The 18646-nt window shown below is 33.6% G+C and overlaps 1 protein-coding gene across 1 annotated transcript in view; it reads right to left on the bottom strand.

Moving 5' to 3' along the window:
- LOC127856631 (uncharacterized) overlaps positions 1-17987 on the bottom strand; it is a 57120-nt gene extending 39133 nt beyond the window's left edge. The window contains exon 1 of the mRNA XM_052392950.1: positions 17934-17987. The gene's annotated coding sequence lies outside the window, so the exon portion shown is untranslated. The remainder of the gene's footprint in view (positions 1-17933) is intronic.
- Between the last annotated feature and the right edge of the window lie 659 nt (positions 17988-18646).

Genomic DNA, 18646 nt, shown 5'->3' with positions numbered 1-18646 from the left:
TGCAAAATAACGTTATGGACCAGGCAAAAAGATCTGCTTTGAATTGTTATTGGCTTCGCACTGAAGTGCGGCGACTCGTATGTAATACGTTGGTTTTTTCGCTTATGGGAGGAGAAATTATTTTACGGATCAATGTATATATTTTTGTTTTGAGAATATCTTGCACAGCGGTGATTTTTTTTTTGTAAATTAGTCTAAATAAGTACTGTGCCTATGACATTTACTACAACATTTATTGCCAATAATGCAAAGCTAATTCTTTTAATTAATAACTGATCACAGGGACTGGGCAATTATAAAAGATAACAGGGACTCGGCAAATACGCGAACCGGTGAAACTTTCTGGTTTTGTATAAAAACATAATCAAAATATATTTATTTTATGGCTTTTATTTTATGGTTTTTCTAACAATAGCGCTAATTTTTTCTGTTCGAGTTTTGGTTAACGCGTATTTTCTTCAATTTTGCAAGACGACAGCGATTACGTGGTTTATTGCTTTATTGATAACATTTACACTACAGTCACTTATTAATATCTTAGTTAGAAGGTGATTTTTCAAGCGGTTTCGTAGTGAAGTGGTTACACTCTCACTTCACATGTGAGAGGCCCAAGGTTCGAGCCCCAGTAGAATCAAATTATTGTATTTGTGTTCTATGTTAACTTTTTGTTTTGATGTAGACATTTTAGTTTAAATAAATATGCTGTTTTAATGTAACCATTTTTGTGTAGGTATCTTAATTCATACTTTGCTTGTAAGTTAATTAAAGTCAGCTTCATTAATTGGTAAACATGTAAAAATCGAATTTCTTGGCATTGCAACATTTGTATTGCAATTTATACAAGTATATGTGCATCTTTTACTTTACATATACCATAAACCACTACAGATCTAGATATTCAAATTCGAATATGTCGTGGTCATCGTATTAGGCGATTGGTGGAAAATGTGCATTATACTATAAAAGCGGAATAATAGTAAAGCACGCTGTCTTGGGACTGATCTTGTAATAAGCCATTCTTGCAAATACTTACTATATATATTTGTTTAAGAATTTCATAAACACAAGTATGCGCCGTGTGTTCTGCTTCCGAATGTGTATTCTTTTTTCAGCATTTCTTGGCATCACTTTTCCTACAATAAACTAGTTATGGCTTCTTCACAACTTTTGTTAAGCGGCCCGATTAAGCATATTAACAAAATGAACTTTCGTTAAGATCTGGATTTAAAAAAGTGTTTCCTCTCTAAAACCCTAATCATTTGAAGAAAATCTGGAAATCCTTATCTTAAAAAATCTGGCCATAATTGCAACAGTATCCCTTCTCGAAAGCTCAGATATTTTGCAACATTAACAAGTGAGCCAATATTTTTCTAATTATGGCTCATTCAGTTACAACGCATATTTAAACAATAGACAATATCTCTTTCAACTGACTGAATGTAATTGTCGTTATCAGATAACTAAAGAACTACCACAGGTTTACTATCATACTGATCTTTGACATTTCTTTGGTGCAGTTACAATGCCTTTTGTTATAACAATGTAAGCGGTATCAAATACGCCTTTAGCAATATTGTTGCGCGCCGGCTGCTCTATCTTCTTGTCAGGATAGTAAAATGCTCAAACAAGTCATTAGGGTATTTTCGACGTAGGGCCATTTTGTTGTAATCTTGTCATGTGCCTATATGCAGGGCATATCAATATTTTATGATGCAATAAACATTTACAAAGTTTTAAACGAATCAGTAGGCATCAGTCGGCACCAGAAGATTTTAGGCTCCACAAATCGATCCCACTGTGAATCAAAGTGTGTTCATTGATTAAACAATCTTACAAAAAATCCTCATTTTTTAAAGAGACATATTAATGGTATTTTACCTTGAATATATAAACTTATTAAAACAATTCATATCCCCCTTTTAAGCAGATTTATCTAGTTACAATAAATGTTATATTTTTTACATACCTGATTTTAGTGGGATTTAAACTTACCATGATTTCAGGAAATGAAATCATTTGTGAAAAGTGTTCGCAATTATGAAGGTTACGCTTGTTTGGTCTTTTGAATCGTAAGTAATACCCTTAATCTGTATAACGAAACAAGGTAAACATACAGTTTGAAGGACTTAGTTCAGTGTTTTAAACAGAGCCTAGTAAACCTTCTGTGGGTTTTCTTTTCCTTTCAAGTATTTAAATTTTTGTTCTCATAGATGTCATAGTAGGTCAAAGGAGACACTTGATTAAATCGACATTGATTGTCCTTTTTACTACTTCTGAGCCTTTTAACGAGTAAGACGACAATCTCCTGATGCCGGAATTTAAATTAAAAATAGAAACATTCGATAACTTTTACAAGTTGTCTGATTTGTCCGATCACAAACAGCCAAATCGTGAGTGAAAAAACAAGGGCTGTTGTAAAACATGCATGCCCCCCATATGGGCTCTCAGTTGTAGTGACAGCCATTTTGTTAATATATTTTTGTCACTGTTACCTTCACCTTTGACCTAGTGACCTGACAATCAATAGGGGTCATCTGCGAGTCATGATCAATGTACCTATGAAGTTTCATGATCCTATCCATAAGCTTTCTTTAGTTATCATCGGGAAACTATTTTTATTATTTCGGGTATCGTGACCTTGACCTTTGACCTAGTGATCTCAAAATCAATAGGGGTCATCTGCGAGTCATGATCAATGTACCTATGAAGTTTCATGATCCTAGGCATAAGTGTTCTTGAGTTATCATCCGGAAACCATTTTACTATTTCGGGTCACCGTGACCTTGACCTTTGACCTAGTGACCTCAAAATCAATAGGGATCATCTGCCAGTCATGATCAATCTACCTATCAAGTTTCATGATCCTAGGCATTAGCATTCTTGAGTTATCATCCGGAAACCATTTTACTATTTCGGGTCAAAGAGACCTTGACCTTTGACCTGAAAATCAATAGGGGTCATCTGCCAGTCATGATCAAACTACCTATCAAGTTTCATGATCCTAGGCATAAGCGTTCTTGAGTTATCATCCGAAATCCATTTTACTATTTCGGGTCACCGTGACCTTGACCTTTGACCTTGTCATCTGAAAATCAATAGGGGTCATCTGCAAGTCATTATCAATCTACCTATCAAGTTTCATGATCCTTGGCATTAGCGTTCTTGAGTTATCATCCGGTAACCATTTTACTATTTCGGGTCACCGTGACCTTGACCTTTGACCTAGTGACCTGAAAATCAATATGGGTCATTTTTGAGTCATGGTCAATCTACCTATGAAGTTTCATGATTTTAGGCATAGGCGTTCTTGAGTTATCATCCGGAAACCTTTTTACTATTTCGGGTCACCTTGACCTTGACCTTTGACCTAGTGATCTGAAAATCAAAAGGGGTCATCTGCCAGTCATGATCAATCTACCTATCAAGTTTCATGATCCTAGGCTTAAGCGTTCTTGAGTTATCATCCGGAAACCAATTTTACTATTTCGGGTCACAGTGACCATGACCTTTGAACCAGTGACCTCAAAATCAATAGGGGTCATCTGCGAGTCATGGTCAATGTACCTATCAAGTTTCATAATCCTAGGCATAAGCGTTCTTGAGTTATCATCCGGAAACCATTTTACTATTTCGGGTCACTGTGACCTTGACATTTGACCTAGTGACCTGAAAATCTATAGGGGTCACCTGCGAGTCATAATTATCTACCTATCAAGTTTCATGATCCTAGGCATAAGCGTTCTTGAATTATCATCAGGAAACCATTTTACTATTTCGGGTCAAAGAGACCTTGACCTTTGACCTAGTGACCTCAAAATCAATAGGGGTCATCTGCGAATCATGATCAATATACCTATGAAGTTTCATGATCCTAGGCCTAAGCATTCTTGAGTTATCATCCGGAAACCACCTGGTGGACGGACCGACCGACCGACAGACCGACCGACCGACATGTGCAAAGCAATATACCCCCTCTTCTTCGAAGGGGGGCATAAAAATTACTCACAAATTACTCACCACAAAAATCTGTTTGAGCTAAGTGTTGCTTTCTTGTGAAAACATTTGCCATTAGATGTCCTTGATTTCAAAAGCACGAGTGATTCATGTCTCACTCGTGAACAACTTCATTATTCGATTAAAATGACATATTAAACGACACTTATATTACTGGTTTATAAGGCGAACCGGCATAAACGATGCAAGCAATATACATGGGTCATGGAGCGACAATATTTACAGTTTGGAAACGTCACAACATAGTAAAAAACACTTAATTTAAAAAGGTCTTAACAATTTAAATGACATAACGTGGAATATGTACATGTATTTATATTACTAAAATCATTTAAAATATGTTTTGTCTGAAATCTTTATACAGATGACAGCAAAGTCTGAAGTGTAATTCTCATCATCAACTCATCTTTAAAGTAATTGCAAAGTTAACATAATATGTTATGTCTGCCAACTTGAATCTTCCTGATTCAATCTGTAGTGCATGGGATCATATTCGATGCGACTCTAAACTTATAATGATCAACAGCATCTTAATATGCTTTGTAGAGTTATATTGTGTATAGTTTATAATTTACTTTGAGAATTAATAGTGTCGCACTATGTTCATACATATTTGTCATGAAGCCGTTGCTTTAACTCGGGCATGAAGTAACAGTTATTATCAAACATAGACCATAGGTAGCCATACGCAACTATATCAAATGCATTATTAACAGTCATTCCCCAGATGTTTCAAAATTCAAAGATTTAAAACTAACATTAACAATACGTTCCCGATATATGTTGCCGTGTAACGATACTGGATTTTTCATAATGTATATCAATATTTAAGCCTTTTTTGCAATGAATTTAACAGAAAGAATGAATCTGACTTATTCACCGAGGAAGGTTGCCGTGGATATTCGAGTGAATATTCGCACCGTGAATGTGTTTACACAAGTTTATATCAGTTTTGCTTGTAATCATAAATGCCTCTAATCTCCATGCCATTCATACTTAATAGGCGAAGCAGTCGAATAAAAAAAAACAATCGTGTTTGATACCGTATTGCTATCTAGTAACTACGTGTAGCGACAAAGGCCATCATGCGCTTTCAGAGACTGCTCATTAGTAAAAAATGTGGAAAATCCATTATACGCCGTCATAGCCTATTCGTAAGTAAACAACGATAAAATACATGTATATGCCATTGTATCAAGAATCATGTATTTGTATGGGGAAATGGGGAATATTTTTAAACAGTATACACTAATATAGGCAAATTATTACGCAGCATATTTACACCCTGATGTGTTAGATTTACGGTGGAAAATATACGTAAATGAATCAAAATCGTCTCTCGTTATGGTGTGAAACATACTTATTTGTGTGTTTTTTTTTACAGTCGTTTTGCAAGGAGGATGGCTTTCGCTGGAACTGTACGTGCGTTAAGAGTGGAAAAGTTGCATATAGGGACTGCCAACAAGAGCTGTCAGAGGACAGCGCGCTTGACTATTCGAGTGCTTGACAGTATAACGTAAGCCATCATGGAGAAATTGTTCACATTATTCAATAAGGTCAAAGTAATAGTTCAAGTATATTTTCCACAATCTATTGAACATTCGTAAAGACATAAAACAAACTAATGAGATTTTATTTCAAGTTTGATAGCAATAACTTGGGTGGAAAGATTGGACGGTCCTTCAATAATAAAGTAAATAAATATATATATATATTTTTAACCATTTTTCAAAGAAAAAAATATTGTTTTTGCGTTGGGGGTTGAGAGGGGGGTAAAATTTGGGGTGTGGTCATTTATTAGACGAACTTTAAAAAAAGGAAAAAATAATTATTATTATTTTGGTGGGGTGGGGGGGGGGCAGGAATTCTGGGTTGGGGCGTGGGGTATTGTTTGGCTGGAATCCATTGTCGTATTCGGGTAAGTGTTCTTTTGTCAAAGTTTTAATAAAATCTGATCATAAATAAAGAAGTTATGGCAATTTAACTAACATTTATTCTTTTGACCTTGAGAGTCACAGAAACACACTTGCTACATTTTACAATGTAACACATGTCACAATCATATCAATACGACAGTGTGCATTCATACAAATAACGAATTGAATACATAGCTGCGGAGATGCTTACCAAGTAACTGTCATTGCATATAGTTTGACAGATTGAGAAGGAAGCTTATTGCTTATACTAAGTCTCTCTTCTGAGGTAAATATATTGAAACTATACTATTTAATATTGAAACATACAAGTTTGTCAGACTAACAGTTATTTTTATGACATCAAAGTCTGGAGGCATACAATTCACAATTTTCAATTATATTATTGAAGTACACATAAGTTAAACAAACTAATAACAGTTGCGTTGGCTCAATATATCACTATCAGTTATCAACTTATATACGCACCCACTATTAAACCTCCGAGCCTTGCGGTTTCAGGGGAGATTTTTTTAAGATCCCACTTAATGTTTTTTAACGCTGGTGATCTGCATATGTAGCGGACTTAAACGATTTGAACAAAAACTTTTCAAGAATGTCACCCAAGGATCATCCCGGTGAAGTTTCATGAGAATCTACTCAGAGATTAAGGAGGAGTTGTCTATTGACGCAAATTATTGACGACGCACGATGCACATTGCACGACTACGGACTCCGGGCGGAAACCCACCACAATCGCTCACCATATGCACTTCGTTCTAAAGTGAGCTAATGAATTCATTCAAATCATTCAAATGTATTGATAATACGGATTACGGATACGACGTGTCAGAATAGACCTACTTTATTTGTATACAACTATAACAAGTTGATTGATTGTGTTCGATCTTACTTTTATTCATTACTTGTTTGATACATTTTATGTCAATCCATATATTTAAATGTTTGTTGTAATTGTTTTGTGTTTGCTATGAACGAGACTTATTTTGATTTAACCTAGAATATTGATTGGAATGTCCCTATTGTGTTGAGCGCAAAGACTAACCTTTTTATCCTTATCATAACACGATAATTATGTGTCTCCTTAACTTGGGGCAGTATGGAAGCTGATCAATGCCATATTGTTCTAGCGTGTTGACGGACAACAGGACAACACTCCTGAACGACACATATTCCCGTCAAAGCGGCAAATTGAGGTACTTGTCATGTTTGATTGTCCGTGTGATTACGACGTTTAAACTCACGGCTTATTCATCCATCTGTCATATTGATGGTTTAGAGTGATATTTAAATATGATTAAGCATTTAATATCGCGCACATAGGTATTTTGCCTCATTTTTTACATGTTAAGAGCTGTTGCAACATTTGCTTTAAGTTAGACATTTGACCTATGACAACTATGCCCTTAAATTCAACTTTTGTCTCAAAACGCCACTTATGTCCAAAAAGGAAAACAAATACCCATGTGCCGAACTAAACATACTGGTTAATATGTTTGTTAAGTAATTGTCTGGTATTTGGAAACATACTCTACCAACAGTCAGTGGTTTCCATCCAAAGCCGAGCAAGATATTACACCAAAGTATTATTTTAAGAGTAATAAAAACTCAGTAGGTCTTGATTTCCATTATACCTGTTATTAGAATTTGACGAGTGATATATTATCTTGATGACGGTATCTACAAATGTGCAGACATATGGTGACATCAATTAGCGCTTTTAATCCACACTTGGCGATCAAAAGATAAGTTAGCGGAATTGAATGCATTCCATTTCCAACGCGGAAATGTGGTCTTGACAAGTGCGAGTGTAAGCTTCAATGTTTAGAATTACCGAAATCCCCCTTAAAGAACATTAATTTATTTCAGAACTTTAAATGACATATAAGCATTATTAAGTGTGAATTATTTCACGTGTATATGAACAAAAATATGGAATGGTACCCACTTTGCGTAACTTTACGAAATCCACTTTTATACGTTAGAACATGGGGATTTCGGTACCCACTCGGCGTCGAGAGAGTGGAAAATCTAACCGAAATGCCAGGTATACAGCGCTTTTTCGTGTACAAAATATGTGGGGAAAATGTGTCGTTAATATTTTAGAACATAAAATGTGTACATACCAGTGAAGACGTGTTAATTTACACGTAGTTACATGCTAGATTTCGGTAAACGCGCACGCGTTTGAGAGCGTGTTTTACGTACCGAAATACCCGTTATAGATAGCTTATATTTTTTTAAACTAATAACTTCTGCATTTCCATTATACCTTAATGACACAATCGAAAAAAGATCGGACGATCAACGAACGGTTATCGCCCGGCGTGCGCCTGACATCGGATTCATTGTACGTGCATCATCACGAGCATCGTCCAGCGTCCGTCGGGCATCGTACGGAGGCCCTCTGGCAATCAAACGGACGCCGGCCGATGTATATGCCTCTGGGAAATACCTTTACTTTTGCCGATACACGTTCAATGAATCCGATGTCGGGCGATCGCCGGGCGATACCCGTGCGTTGATCGTCCGATCTTGTTTCGATCTCAACTCGATTCCTTCCCGGGCCCGACGTCGGGTAAAATTTTAAGTGACACTTAAAATTAATCCGGACGCCGCCCGATGCTACAAATTGGGCCGGTTTCCGTGATATCATCGGCCGGTCGCCAGCCCGATTAGCGGAAAAATACGTCGGCTGCTGAACGGACGGTGATCGTTATCTATCTGTGACTTAGGCATTAGTCACGTGATTAAGTGTCCAGGCGAGATGTCAATTGGATTTACATTCATGAATGATGTCATTTATTGCTAAATTGTTGAGTACATTAAAATTAACGGGACGTGTTACACCGTCATTGTAGTTTGATTTTTCATTTAGAAAACGCGCTGAAAACAAACGCATAAACGTGTGATTAGATCCAAAGCAGTATTAGTTAAATCTACGTACACATGCAGTTTGAATATACGCGTACATGTACTGGATATCGAAATCAGGACATATGAAGAACATCATTTTTAAAAAGATATTTCTTGCTATCATTACCGTCGTTTCATTAAAAATATAGTCTAATATTAAAATCTATATAATGATTTAACAACTCGAGTACTTTGAATACACTAATACGAAATGATAAACTTTACTTTATACACTATGTAAGAGTCTTTTTGGTATAAGATCAAGTAAATTAAATCATGTTTCTGCGGCAATTGCAACTGACTTCAATAAAATTATAGCGCGCTCGTTAAAAGGCAGACGATAAAACACCGACCGTATAGATAATGTTGTGTATATATAGATAGAAACATATAATTTGTAGTTTCACTTTTTAAAAAATGGCACGTTTGCCAGATCTTAACTTTATCTTCTTTAACTACATATTCATTATGTTTTGCGTTTAAAACATATGGGCGTTATTTAGTTACCAAATGTTCATAAGTGAATCAATAGTCTGTTAATGTGCAAATCAATGATAAAATTTGTGTTGTGAAACAAATAATACGTGTGAAACAAACACATTTGTTGCTAATATAAAAGTGAGCTAATATACCATTGGCACAGTGTGATTTCTTTGCGTTTTATTAAATTGAATTAAATCATTAAACATTGATCAGTTGCCCTAAACTTGTAAATCTTATATTTTATAAACAATGTAAGCATATTGTATCGATCTTGATAGTTTTGAGGAAAAACATTAAAAGGTGTTTACAAGTACGCGTTTAATAATGCTTCTTTTTGTAGAAAAGAAGTATTAAATTTAGAAAAAAAAACTGAAAATATGTGTGTCTCTTTCTCTGTCTTTATTTACAATGGCACGTTTCTCAAATCTTATTCTATTAAATATAGCTTCTTTAACGAAATATTCGCGTTTACAAAATCTGGGCCTTGTTTAATAAGCGAACATTCAAAAATGAATCATTAATGTGTTCATTTGCAAATAAATAATTATATAGATTGCTGTGTTACAAATAATACACGATAAATCAACACAAGTATTTGCTTAAGTTCAGAGTTTAACATAAATGAGAGATATTTTGTCTTGCTAATTTTACGGCGCGTCGTTTTTTTTTTTGCTTTTCACTAAATGCAGTTCAATCATTAATTAAATAGAAGATATTTGATGGATTTGGTGGAATATCGATTTTAGTTCACGAGTGATCATAATATATAATTTTTTATATGATCACGAGTAAATTAAAATCGATATTTCACCGAATCCAACAAATGTTATGCTTATTTTATGCTTACAAATGATTATTTTGGTATTTTTCCCCAAAATATATTTCCGGTAAAACAATTAAAATTATCAATTATTTTCACTGTTAATAACCCACCAAAAAGCATAAAATAACATTGATCAGTTCCCTTACACTTACTAGTTTTTGTCTGTTTTACTTGTATTATTTGTTAAACAACGAAAATAATTATTTATTTGCAATTTATTTGCAAACTTACATACTTATGATTCATTCATGAATATTTGCTGATTAAATAAGGTCCATATGTTTTAAACGCAAAAGAATGTATATTTTGTAAAGAATACATATTTAAGATTTGACAAACGTGCAATTTTATATAAGCACTAAGAAATACACGCCATTTCCACACAAACACGAATCAATACACCCCTATAAGATTAAAACAGAATTGTAAACGTGTACCCGTTTTAAGTAAAAAAAATTCAAAACTCTCGATCGGATCGATTATACATGCTCTAATATTATTACTAAAATATAAGATTTACACTTGTGCGGCAACTGATTAATGTTAAATTAATGATTTAAATGCATCTAATGAAACGCAGAGAATTACACCGCGCCGTGAAATTAGCGAACGAAATAATAACTCACATTAAGCAAATATTTTTCTCTTGTTTAACGTGTTTTAGTTGTAACACAGCAAATGAAATTATTTATTTGCAAATGAACAGAAAAACGATTCACTTATGAATATTCGCTAATTAAATTTAGCCCAGTTGTTGTAAACGCAATATAATGAATATTTCGTAAAAGAGTATATATTTAAGATTCCACAAACGTGCCATTTTATATTAAAAATGTTATGAATTAGTTAAAGAACGCTATGCCGTACTATATTTCACGCCAGGAAACCGTCCGGACGGTTTCCTAAACATTATCGGACGGTTTTTTATCCACTAAATAAATCGCCCGGTACGGTTTACAGGCGCACGAGCGGTTCAAAATTATGTTACTGTCCAATACATTTTAGTTAACCGTCCAGTTACTAAAATCATTGTAATATAACATGTTTACAAGGTCAGCCTTTTAAAAAATATATAGAAAGATACAGGTTATCTATACTATACGAGTGATGATGATGATGATGATGATGATGATGATGATGATGATGATGATGATGATGATGATGATGATGATGATGATGATGATGTCAAACATTTTTGTTATTTGATTTGATTAGTATCAGAAATATGCAAAAACTAGTCTGTTGTTCCTTCTATATTATAAAATGTATTTATTTAGGCGAAGAAAGTGATAATAAAACACACACAACTGCATGCATTTTTCAAGGTTCAAGGTTCAATATACAAGTGAAAGCATCATTATTCTTGCTTAATTACTGGACAAACATCCGCCACATGTTGGGAACTTGGGGGCACTTTGGGTCACTTATGTTTATGACACCCGTTTGGGTTACTTTAAAAGGTTAACCAATGATAATCACACGGTGTTAACTTGTTTTTACAAGTAGTAATTCACCTAAATATTGTTTGTGTATATTCATATTTGACACATTGATTTCATAACTTCAAATGCTTTATAAGCGAAAAGAAAAACAATCTTATGTTCTATTTTTTAAATAATATTTATTATAAATAATACAATTGAGTTAAATGTTTTGAAGATTTAAATGATTGTGGAAATTTCAGTAATTTTCAACATAATTTGTATGGATCAGCGTTATGCCAACCACCTTTTGCCAACCAGTGGGCGGAGTCTGTCTTGAAAAAGCACGAGCTTTTGATTTTTATTTTCATATTCTGTTTTTACCCGTAAAAGGTACCTTCACAATAAAAAATAATAAATTGCAATTTCAAACTGAATAATACGATATTCGCTCTTAATTTTCGTTTTTTACAAGAAACTTTCTTGTACATACAGTAAAACAACAACATTTATAAGCATATAAGCATATGAACATTGATTTTGCTAAAACAGATAAACACATGTAACGCACAAACTTAAATACATGAATATAAGGACGTGTCAATATCGAGTTGAAACAGTTATAATAGGGATTATTCGCAGGAAACATACTCGGGAGTTGTTCAATAAGCCCCAGGCTTTCTATGCAATCAAGCTAACAAATATCGGTTGTAATTAATATAAATATTCGTTGTATAAAAATATCCTAATTTAACAACTCACACACATTCATGAATAAAAATAAATCTAAATAAATCTATTTAGCTGTTTATTGTCTACTGTAATGTTTTACAACCTGTTATCATTTGCGCTTCTAGGGTCGTTAATAGTCAATATTAATTGCCGCCTTAGAGTCTTTTGATGATTTTTGGTTTGGCAGACTCTTGGCGTCAATAGTCCACTCTATCTTTTTAATAGCGAGAGTTTTCCTTCTTTGTCTTAATTGATGCGCAAGGAATTTGGTGCGCAACATTCAAGCCCCGATATCAGACAGTTAATATCAACGGATAGCAATAATATTTATATACCTGTATAGATAATTCATTTCTCAATAATGTTTCGTAAGAATTATGTAATGACTCTTTCAATTTTGCACGCCTGACCAATTTAAATCAACACACTTCTCACATTTTCCATTACAACGCTGTGCCCGCTGTATACCGCAGGTAGATTTTAATCGATAACGCAGCCTATTACACCGTAATGCCTTCTTCTGATTGGTTGATATTTAAATATTTCATAACATGGCGAGAGGTCAGTGATAGTATTGCGATTTAAGCAGAAGTTTAACTGAAACAAATTATGCCTTTTAACTTCAATTCGACGCTATTTGAGGTAAAACTGGACTTCTTAACTAAAACTTTATGAGTTGCTAAAGTTATTTTGCAATTTTAAGCATATTGATATAATAGAATTGTATTTATTTTTCGTTATGGTTTTTACAGACCGGAGTTTCAGCGTTCAGATTTATTCTGAACGCGAATTATAGATTCACCCTAACTCTTCGTGAAAAACGCTTTCCTCGATATGACATATACCGACTCGGCAGTAATCATGAGTATTTGACGAGATTAGACAAACTGCTACGCCCCCAAAAACGGCGACCCAATCAAAAAATCGAAGTTCTAAATCTGGCATAACGAAAGATCCGCCCAGAAAGTACAATTGACCAATTAAAAAAACACAAATGTCTCAATCAGACATTTCAGTGCGGCGCAACCCCCCAATGAAATAAATGACGATTAGTTAAAGCTGGATGCCGAAGGCATGAATTATATTTCATTTTAAGAGATGAATACATAATTATATATAAAAGAAATGAAATTTTGAAAATAATTGTAAAGGAGGTTATCATTACTAACATGTGGTAGTAGTAGTAGCAGTAGTAGCAGTAGTAGTAGTAGTAGTAGTAGTAGTAGTAGTAGTAGTAGTAGTAGTAGTAGTAGTCGTCGTCGTCGTCGTAGTAGTAGTAGTAGCAGTAGTAGTAGTAGTAGTAGTAGTAGTAGCAGCAGCAGTAGCAGCAGCAATAACAAAAACAGCAGCAGTAGTAGTAGTAATTGTAGTACTAATAGTATCGTACGATTACCGTAAGTCGACCATGACCTAATTTCGACCACTTTGTTTACATTTAGAACGCGGCCATTTGGATAACGTCACACGCAAGCGCTCCGAGTATTTCGATGAAGTGACATAACTACACCATGCTATTGTTTTGATTATCATGTGATTACTGTATAACGGAAGTTGTATTATCAATGAATTAATTTAAGTGTTCACACTGAAACTCTTTTGTTATTAATAGAAACAGTGTTTTGAATTTAAATAATGTAATTAGAAATATTAACATTCCTTCCTAATCAGAACTGGTGCAAGTATCCGTTCTAATTTGTTATTATTAACCAGTGTTTTGAGTAACCAAGGCATATTCAACAAGCTTGTACTGTAGAATAACAATCAAACAATTTTTTTCCCCGACACGTGCATGAAACAAAGTTACGTTTTTACTAATCCCGTTTTCCCAACACGATGGTCGTCTCAAGCATCGACACAATTTACCTCGCTTTCTGAGTCATAACAATAAACATCTGACAGACTGTCGCTAAATTCTGACTCATACATGTACGGTTGAACGGAAAACTCATCATAATCACTATCATCCTTCATTTTCCATCAATTTTTATAAATAAAGTTTCGGGAGATAATACATCCGAAGCCTTATAACGCCGGTTCGTTATTGAGAGCATGAATAAAAGAAAATTTGTGACGTCACTTCCGGTTTGAATGAAAATGGCGAGTACATCGGAATGTGTGAAAAATCGAAACTTTGTTTTATTCGTTCTCGCTAATAATACCGTTATTGAATTGAAGTGTGGTGCGAAATAGTCTAGATATACACTCAATTCGATTAATTAAGGTGTTTTACGGGGTTATAAAATCGCGGCACTGGATCTTAAAATAAAGAATTGTCGACGAATACTTACAAGAATGGAAACAAAATATTAATGATGACAGGGTAATCGTTGTATATAAGGCTATAAAAACAACCTTTATGTTTGAATCATATTAAGAGACAACTGTTTCAAGAAGTTTAAGAACAGCGATTACGAAATAACATATATGTGCACATAACCTGGGGATACTGAGGAGACGATAGGGTAGATTGGAAAGAAACTTGAGACTCTGCCAATTATGTGACAGCAATAAAGTAGAATATGAAAAACACTTTGTGCTAACATGTTCTAAATTGGCACAAATTGGAGAAAAACTTCATTATAACTTGTTATAGAGTCAGGTCATAATATGTTTAAACTGACAAACTTATTAATTACAGAAAATATAAGTGAAATGCCTAGGGTCGGAAAGGTCTTTTTAAGAAGCGCTCAAGGTTCGTGATCGATATACCAATAACAATGTATGATTATTGCATATATGTTTTTGATATATTAACTACGTTTTGTCAGTAAATGATATGTTAGACGTGAACATGTTTTGTTTGCAGTATATGCCGATATAATTGTTGCATTCACATGAAGTACACATATAATCCGGCATTGTGCCCATCTACTTAACTATGTGTTTGGGATTGAAACGCATAGTTTATTTTTCTTCGAAATCATAATTATAGCGAATACATGGTTGGTGCCGAGATGGAGAAAGTTTATCCGGTGAGGCTTAAAACAAGAAAATAAGCGAGCCCTATTTTCTTTTTCGGGTCGAACCGGATAAACTTTCTCCATCTCGGCACCAGCCATGTATTCGATTTATCCAGCTTCATTTTAAAGTATGTCTTTAACACATTTTATTAAAAACAAACGATTAATTGACATAACAAAATAATTATTCAAGTCGGGCCTCCATCAACATGACAATCGAATAACTAACAAATGTGTCACGTAAAAAATAGTTCCATATTAAATTGTTCCTTTTAATACTTTGCTATTGAAAATATTATGAGAAATTAAAAATGAAACGATAATGTTATATTTTTATTGTTAGAAATGGAAATAAATGCAACATCAAAATAAAAACTCAATTTTTGTTGATTTCAAGGTCATTGACTGAAACGAGTGTCTGTGAAAACGGATGAACAGTTAAATGTCATACTTCGCGATGAATTATTTCATATAAACTGAAAAATTGTGAATATTAACAGTTGCGCCTGAAAATATGTGTATGGATTTTATTGAAATATAGCGTTTATTTGTTAGATTTAATGATATTTCATTGAGAAATAAAATCAATTGCAGATGACCCAAAATAATCGTGTATTAATGGAGTGTTGCCTTTTCATTTATATTAAGAAACGCCGTATATTAAAGGTTAAAAAATTAAAGGCCAAATTGAGGACTTTATTGCCATATGTTTTCTTGAATTTAATAAGCATTTATTATTTTTACTATCCTTTTGTTTTGACAAAACATTACTCAGGAACTTCGCATGTACATTTTGTAAAAGGTCAAATATTAGAACATGTTAATCAGCGCGTAGGAATACGTAATTACGTTTGCCGGAGATAAACTAGTTTATTCGACCATGCTTTATTAGGTCAATGTTTGCAACAGAGGCAGGATAAAACAATTAATCGCTAAAGCTCGCCCTATTTTCATTTTCTAAGCCTCACCGGATAAACTTTCTCCATCTCGGCACCAACCATGTATTCTTTATATATTTTACTGATTATAGATTATATGTTGATATATGTATTGCATATACACTGGGAAAAATTAAATTTTGTTATTGTGCCGTTGCTACTTAAATAATATGTGGTTTTGAATCGAATTGTATTATTGTGTGCTCCTCCAAATTAATAAACACTGTTTTACTTGAATACGTATTAAGATAACTTAAACGGTTCAATCTTTAACTAGTACACTGCTAACATGTAATATAAAACGAGATTTTGCTAAAATGTCTGTTAAGTACATCTATTACTATTTTATAATATTTCTGCAAAATACACTTACTAGATTCATGTGCGTTGTATTATCATTTTGTTTAACACTAGAAACTATAAATTGTATGTGCAATAATATGCTGTTCTGTTATGCATAAAGATGGGAGTTGTAAAATGAAAACTCAATAAATACCCCAACAGTTTTCCGGATCACTTATTAGGCGGAATTTTATCCATTCTGCAGACAGCAGCAATTAAGTAACAGAAAAATGTTCACATTAAAAGTGTTTATTTCTTTAACCCACTAGTACTCAGTTAAATTGAAGCTCCTCGAACAGCTATGGGAGCTCGGGCAATTCTCCTTAAATATGATCAATTATAGTGAAAACAGCCCAACATCGCACCCAAACGAACTTAATGGTTAAACAAGATTTGTTTGTGATACACTATGTCCCCCATATATTTGACCTTTGACCTTAAAGGATGACCTTGACCTTGAATTTTCACTACTCAAAATGTGCAGCTCTATGAGATACACATGGATGCCAAATATAAAGTTGCTCTCTTCAATATTGCTAAAGTTATGGCTAATGTAAAAGGTTGACGAAAAAAAAACCCAGCAAACAAACCAACAACCAGACATGGCAAAAACAATATGTGTAGACTGAGGGACATACAAATCGACATATTTATACATGTTAACATTAAATTTTTCCGAATAATCTCTTCTTTTTTTTAAAAAAGATGGGTCTTTCAGATATTTTAATAAATGGGTTTCATTATTTTTATATAAGGATGAAATGTTAAAGTGATAAAACCTGATAAAAACATATAACAGCCATGCACACATAGTTCTACTTAAGTTCAAAAATCACGTCCAGTTTCAAAAGTGAATTAAATTTATTTGTTAACAAAAAATGGTACTTTACTTTATATCTAAATTACAATTGAATGTTTAAAAATGTATAGGAAAATGAGCTAGCTCTATACGCTTACATAACGGGACATCTAAAATGTGTTATAAAACTGTCGAGAAATTTCATTAAGTTCTGGTTATCATTAATTATTTGGCCTATGAATTCGTAAACGTCAATTGTTTTTTCACTTACATCGAATTTGATACGAAACCAATAAAATAGCACAAAACTCTTAAAGTAAGACTCGTGAAATACTATAAAAAAAATCCCGTTTGAGGTTAAATACGTGTATGTTGTTTTTATATAATATATTATAAAGAATTACAAAGCATTAACTTAAAAAGCTCGATTAGATATTTTAAGGAAAATCTACACAGACATGTGAAAAAGCGACCTTACTAATTAAAAGATATCTGTCGTAATTTGTGCAGGCATTATATTGAGAATATATAACCAATTGAAGCTATAATAAAGATCTATAAACAGCCCTACCTTAATGTAGGTCCATCAAACACCGTGAATAGAATGTCTCACCCAGCACATCCATCAAACTGCAATTCCCGATATAAATTAAAAGCAACGACTGTAGGTGAAGAATGTATTGTGATGATTTAAAAAACAATCCACACAAACATTGTTCTCACGCGGGAAACAAATTAAATGATAACAGTTCAAAATATACACAGAAAATCGATCCCGAAATAACTTGAAGGGTAAGCCGACTTTTTTTATTGAAAATAGTAAATCAAAATAAACGCGTGTCGTATATTTTCCGATATACCATTCTATTTATTACAATTCTAAAGTACCATTATAATTGAATTCTTTTAAAATATAATGGCACATTTTCGTTAAGTGAACAATTAATGCAACAATAATGAAATCTTTCGTTTTCAAACACTTGTATTTCTACACGTGTTTGCAATATAATACTGGTCATAAAATTAATTTCTAATTCGTCAGTTATAATTTAAGAAATACAGCGTCTCATATAATTTAAAACATACCTAATGCACAGTTTTAAGTTTACAACTATCGCAGTTGATCTTAAGGTCCAAAGCGTCAGTCGCTGTAGAGACTAATGATTATTTACTGAGGTGGCAGTTTAAATAGTCGGTTAGCGTACCTAATGTTGCCAATCCTTTAAGCGAGTTTGGTTACGCATGAGATGATCACTTCTTGGTAGTCGTTAAGAGGCTTGCATA

The sequence above is a fragment of the Dreissena polymorpha genome, chromosome 13 (assembly GCF_020536995.1).
Source record: "Dreissena polymorpha isolate Duluth1 chromosome 13, UMN_Dpol_1.0, whole genome shotgun sequence".
Taxonomy (NCBI): domain Eukaryota; kingdom Metazoa; phylum Mollusca; class Bivalvia; order Myida; family Dreissenidae; genus Dreissena; species Dreissena polymorpha.
Note: the sequence above shows the minus strand (reverse complement) of the source record. Positions and strands in the feature narration are given on the sequence as shown.